The sequence below is a fragment of the Sinocyclocheilus anshuiensis genome, unplaced genomic scaffold, assembly GCF_001515605.1.
Source record: "Sinocyclocheilus anshuiensis isolate Anshui unplaced genomic scaffold, SAMN03320099.WGS_v1.1 scaffold38, whole genome shotgun sequence".
Taxonomy (NCBI): domain Eukaryota; kingdom Metazoa; phylum Chordata; class Actinopteri; order Cypriniformes; family Cyprinidae; genus Sinocyclocheilus; species Sinocyclocheilus anshuiensis.
In genome coordinates, this window is record NW_015544213.1 from 3123051 (window position 1) to 3129396 (window position 6346).

The 6346-nt window shown below is 34.9% G+C and overlaps 1 protein-coding gene across 1 annotated transcript in view; it reads left to right on the forward strand.

Annotated features, from left to right (window-relative positions):
- The first annotated feature begins 5712 nt into the window (after positions 1-5712).
- LOC107697207 (ras-related protein Rab-10-like) overlaps positions 5713-6346 on the forward strand; it is a 24510-nt gene continuing 23876 nt past the window's right edge. The window contains exon 1 of the mRNA XM_016497893.1: positions 5713-6105. The gene's annotated coding sequence lies outside the window, so the exon portion shown is untranslated. The remainder of the gene's footprint in view (positions 6106-6346) is intronic.

Consider the following 6346-nt stretch of genomic DNA (forward strand, 5'->3'; position numbering starts at 1 on the left):
ACACACACACACACACACACACACACACACACACATCAGGGTTGCCAGATCTGGCTAGAGAAACAAGCAGTCTGAAATACAGATGGGGATTTTTAAGCAATTATGGCTCTGCTAGGCAATTACAGTAATTTCATATCTCAGTTCTTTACTTAAAATTTGAAAAATGTCTATTTGCTAAGAGAAATTAGCATGGTTATTAAACAGATACCTATAGGCTATTTAATAAAATAATAGACCCAGTGAACAAAGAAAAATTTGTTAAAATTTAATTACATTTTTAGAACAAAATGATGCCATGCATTATAATAGTTTCTGTATCTTATACACATAATATTCCTTAAATAATTTTAAACTATTAGAAAAAAAAAGTTTATATGTCTAGAAAATAGCAACTACTCATATTTATAAACCACTTTATGAAAATCAAGGGAAAAATCGTTTAAAAAGGGCAAACATGGCAACACTGTAACACACACAGTCTGGTTCACTATCCTTGTGGGGACTCCTCATAGGCGTAATGGTTTTTATACTGTACAAACTGTATTTTCTATCGCCCTACACCAACCATACACCTAAACCTACCCCTCACAGAAAACTTTGTGCATTTTTACAATCTAAAAAATCTCATTCTGTATGATTTATAAGCTTCTGTACTCATGGTGACCTCAATTTAGGTCCCCACGGTGACACAAGTCCCCATGAGTTGGTGTGTATTCAGGTTTAAGTCCCCACCAGTATAGAAACATACACACACACACACACATACACTTTCCTTCAGTGCGATCATTGCGGAAAGGCCCCAGAGGTGTTTGGGATTTGAAGTTAAATGGTTTAATGCTGATTCAATTAGATTAAATATGGATCAGATCAGATCAGTGTTTGATAAAAATGCAAATTATTGCAATATAGGCTACAAAAAGATGAAATAAAAAAACATTAAAACCATAATATTTTTGATAATGTAATTTACTTTAAAACAAATATTTGTGTTATTGCTCATTTCATTCAGTTAATTTTTCATATATTCATAACCTAGCACGCACCTTTTTTTGTATCTGCATATATTTTTCTGCCCATCATATCTGCTTACTATAGCTTTTTATGCCTAAAATGTGCAAACACTGATGAAAAAGGTGAAAGCCCAAAGATATAGCCAAATATTCAAGACTGAACACTAGGCCTACTATAATGTAGTGCAATAGCCCTGATAATATTTTTCCTTGTGAAGATAAAATAACAATAAAACCGACTTTGACTACAACTGTAAATATACTAGGAATATACGTTTTCATTATTATAACATTTTATGTATATTAGTCAAGTTTTTTTTAATTGAGCACAGGTTGTCTATTTCTTAAATTATGTGTGCAGTAGGCTAATTAAAATGAGATTTCTTGTTGTGCTTTGGGGTTAATTGTACATCATTGGTGCCATCTAGTGGATTTGTAATAAATACAGTTTCATTTTCGGCCACTAGTGGCCATTATAAATTATTAATCTAGAGTCTCATCCCTGGCTACATATAATCCCTTTAAGGACCCATAGGATGCTTAGACAACTAGTGCGCTTGACACTAGAATATGACCAGACTAGCTCTTGGGTTTCAAATGAGGGAAGGAGGTTTGTGCATGTAATCTATCAAGAGGGAAGCCAAAGCACTTAGTGAAACATCTTGGATGAAATCAATCCACCCTGAAATGAACAATTAGCTGATAGTGAGGCCTCTAATGACGGCTGTCAGCTACAGATGCTTCCTCTCAAGATGATACACTTAGCAATAAGAGTAAAAATTCTTGATATATGATATTCAGCTTTTTTTTTTTAGCTTGAAACGTTTAGCAATAACACTGTATGTATTCAACCAATATGCTGTGTAACTGCAGTGTTTATAAGGCACTCTGTTTACACAATATGGAACAATATGCATTGTGAAAAGTGCTTATACAAACAAATGTAATAGAAAAAGAATCTGCAAATATTATATATTATAAATATATTATATAAAATCATATTTTTCAACGCAGAAGTAAGCTATTGTCTATGAATGTGCGAGACTTCCGTTTCATTAACTGCTACAGGTAAATAGCTTGAAGAATAACAATGTGCAGTAAACAGTAAAACTATTTGCGCTACAAACCAGCGTTTTTATGATTACAATAATACTTTAAAATTATATGATAACAAATACCAGTTTGACTGTTTTTTGGACAAGTAAAATAACTGGAAGCGAATAACACCGGAAGTCTCACACATTAGGTAGATAATATTAATATTATCTGCATGGTTAAATGAAGTGTAAATGGCAGTTTAAATCAAATTAATTAATTGTGTCAAAGACACGTTAAATGATTTTTGCCATTTACACAGAAACAGCTTTTGAATGCTGTGACTCAAACTCTGAATGACTAGTGTTGGGGGTAACGCATTACAAGTAATGCGAGTTACGTAATCAGATTACTTTTTTTAAAGTAACTAGTAAAGTAACGCATTACTTTTTTAATTTACAAGAAAATATCTGAGTTACTTTTTCAAAAAAGTAACGCCAGTTACTTTGTTTTCCCATTTATTGACTGACAAGTCTCCTGTCCCCATATTGGGAGAAATCGGAAGTGCAGAGGAGTTGTGTGCGCTGTGTGAACATGATGTTACTGTAGTTCTAGACTAAATGTGAATGTGCATTAATTCATCCCACTCACAAAAAACAGATTTAGTATTCATCAAAATGAATTAAAACAGTGAAATGCAAACTCTGAATATGACGCAAACGTGCAATAATCAAATATGTTAAATAACACAAATGTATCTAATCCCATTTTATTAACCAATGTCTTTGCTGCTGACCTTTGAGGATCCAGTTCAACCATACTAATAAGCAAAAATGACTTTAGATAAACTATCAATTGTGCTTCATTGCTTTTTTTTATTGCTGAAAAGTGTTTCTTCTCCTGCGTTCTACTGTACAGACATGAATTTACTTTTCCTTCAGCCTGAGGTTTATTCATTACACTTTTTGGTGTGAAAGGGCTTTTACAGTAGCTATAAATAGAACTTCTTATATTAAAAATAATCAAGCCCTGTTCATATTTAAAAAGTAACGTGAAAGTAACGCAAAAGTAATATAACACATTACTTTCCATACAAAGTAACTAAGTAATGTAATTAGTTACTTTTTTAGGGAGTAACGCAGTATTGTAATGCATTACTTTTAAAAGTAACTTTCCCTAACACTGTGAATGACATCCGGTGGATTTAACAGAACCAGATGTTTAACTCCACTGTGACTCACATAGCAGCAGATTCATTTACAACCCTCAGCTATGCCTCTGCTGACTGTGTGTGTGTGTTAACTAATTTGTCGGACAGCTTAAAACACAGTCAAAATATGAAGAACCCTGAGACTGAGAAACTGGAAGAACTACATTTTATTTGTATTTTTTTCCCCTCACACATGGCTTTTAGTGAGAAGAATGATTACACAATGAAATAGAAACAGAAATATTTGAACACAAAGAAATTCCTCTAATATTCCAGATTCATGTGGCGTCGAGCGGCAAGGTTTGGAAACAGGAAAATGGAGCTCCAGGAGTGACTCACTGACAGATAATAAAGGAATAAAACCTCCAGCAGCTCTGAGCCATGCTTGTCTGAGTCACAGCAGGTTTCTGCATGTTTACAGCTGCATTAGGAAAAATGTTGCCCAATGACTTACAAACAATAGCTGAATTCTTCAAACCTCACAGGACTTGAGATCAGGACTCATTCCAACAAGAAAATGAGATGATTCTTACAGTTTGTGGTCTGTCCATAGTTTGGAAATGGTTTAAATGGGTCATTTTGATTTATTCTCTTCATTTGGGATACAGCTGGTAATATCATGGCATATACTTTTCACTCTTTATTCACATTGATAGTTCCGTATAAGAACCTTTACCATCCATCGAATCTTTCCAATGCACAAAAAGTTCTTTATAGTGGAAAAAGGTTTTTCAGATTATTAATTATTAACATTCTTTCACACTAAGAAAAGGTTCTTTCTCATCACAACTCTAGTGTATGTCTGCAAAATGTTGCAACTCAACCAAAAAGTTTCATTCATGCTTCAAAAACTACTTATTGTCAGTAAATTGACCAATACCACCAAAATGATTTTTTTTTCAATGTGAGCCATACTGATAAAAATGTTTTTTCTTTTTTACCATGGTGGTCAACCAATAGAAATGCTTGTATTACACAAATTTCATTTTTTTTGTTTTTTGTCTGTGCTTTTTTGTTTCACAAGTTTACTGGTGTAAAAACAACTAATTATAAATTATTATTACTTTACTGAGCCAAAGCAACTGAGCAAAACTGAACTGTTTGCAGAAAGGTTCTCGGAACCCAAAATGTTCTTCTGTTGCATTTTTACTGCACAGTACACAAAAAAAAACATGTTAAATGAGCAAAGAACATGGTAAAATCAGGATGTTTTTGTAAGTGCATGATCATTTCATATGTGCACAAATACCATGACAGTACTATGGTATTAAAACAGTACCACATTTCAGTATTATTGTCAGTGGATAACTTTCGCGCTGTCATATCCTCCTAGGACCCAGGCATAGACTTTTGTCCTCTGTAGAGGACATTATTATTTTAGTGAGACCATACATGCCACAGTTTTAAGTCTGGATGTCCTGTAAAGAGCACTTTTTTAGAGATATAAAATGTTTGGAGGTTTGATCATGAGCACTCCCACTCCTTGGTCTTTAAATATGACTGATATTGACAGAATGATCCAATTTAGCACTCTTAGGGAAATATGATAATGTTTTGTAATTATTATTTAAATCTGGCTAATTTTCAAATTGTTTGTCGTAAATAAACATCTCAGAAAAATGTTATGGGGTTTCAAGTCAGAATATGAATTTTTGTTATATATATAACAAAAAGGCATAATGGTTGTATTTAACCCAGCATTTTTTAGAGTGTAATATGCAAATTATATGCAATGTATACATTGTATAGAATGGTAATATCAATTTTTATGCACATATTCCATAAAGTACAACAGTAGCCTATCAAATCATTCTGTTATATCTTTCATAACATAGTTGAGAATTATCTTTGTACAAAGTTTGATTAAAAATAGCCTGAAACTGAAAAACTGATTGGTGAATGAAAAAAATAAATAAAACATTGCTTTTGCCTATTCATGCCATTTCATATCTTTTTTTTTTTTTTTGAATAACTTAGTCCTGGCGTCCACTACAAAGGACATAGAATGAAATATGCATAAAATATATTTTTTCAAAAATGTTTTCTCCATTTTTTTCTTACGCTCCAACCAATGTAATGACCTAAAAAACAACAAAATTCACAAAACTTTTTTTTTAGTTCTCAGGAGGATATGGAAATGTTCTAAAAGTGCCACGCCCGGACTGATATCACGGGGTTTGACTTAACTTCTGGATTCGTCACGGTGACCCAATCACACCCAGCAGCGAGGACCTCTTGCTGCTCCGGGCTGACGGAAACCGACTGTAAGGTGTCGTAGGCCAGGCTCTGGGCTGCACCAGCTGCGTTCACCCTCCCCGATAAACTCCGTCAATGATGCCCTCATGTCTGCGGACGGTTGGCACTCTGTCCAATCAGCGTCCGAGATAGGTTTGAAAAACGGCGCGTTCGGCCAATCGCAAAGCCAGGTGCTGACGTAGGGGCGGGAAGAGAGGCGTGGCTCTGAAATCTAGGGTGTCGCCGTGGTGGCTCTATTCGAAGGCGACGGCGGTTGGTCGGTCGTCTCTGTGTTTGTCCTCTTCTAAACTCCTCAAACGGACCCGGTACAGACTGTCGGTTCAGCTGTCAAGCGAGATCTGTGCGGTTCGGCGTTGCTGGGATGAAGCGGAATATCCTTAATTTGAATCAGATCGCTGGTGTAGTTTGAAGAAAGAGAGTCGGGCGGAGGAGCCATTTTGTCCCGACAGTGTGATAGAAAGAAAGACAGAGACATTAAAAACACCAAACACTACACTTTTCAGAGGAAACATACATCTTATATATTGCCTTCGGAGTTTAAAAAAATAGTCTACAGAGGAAATCAAAACAATTCAGCTGCGAAGAGACTGTCCGGTGTGTGTTTTCGGATAACACACACACACACACACACACACACACACACACACTTTCCCTTTAACACACACTCAGTCTCTATCCAGGGGAAACACAATAAGTCAATAGGGAAATAAATTATAACAATATTCCTATGAAATATGAGATATTCTTATGAAAATGTTGCCAAGTTATTACTCCCATTATACCACTTCTTTTTTCATTATGGTTTGCCCCAAGAACACATTAATATGCAAACTAT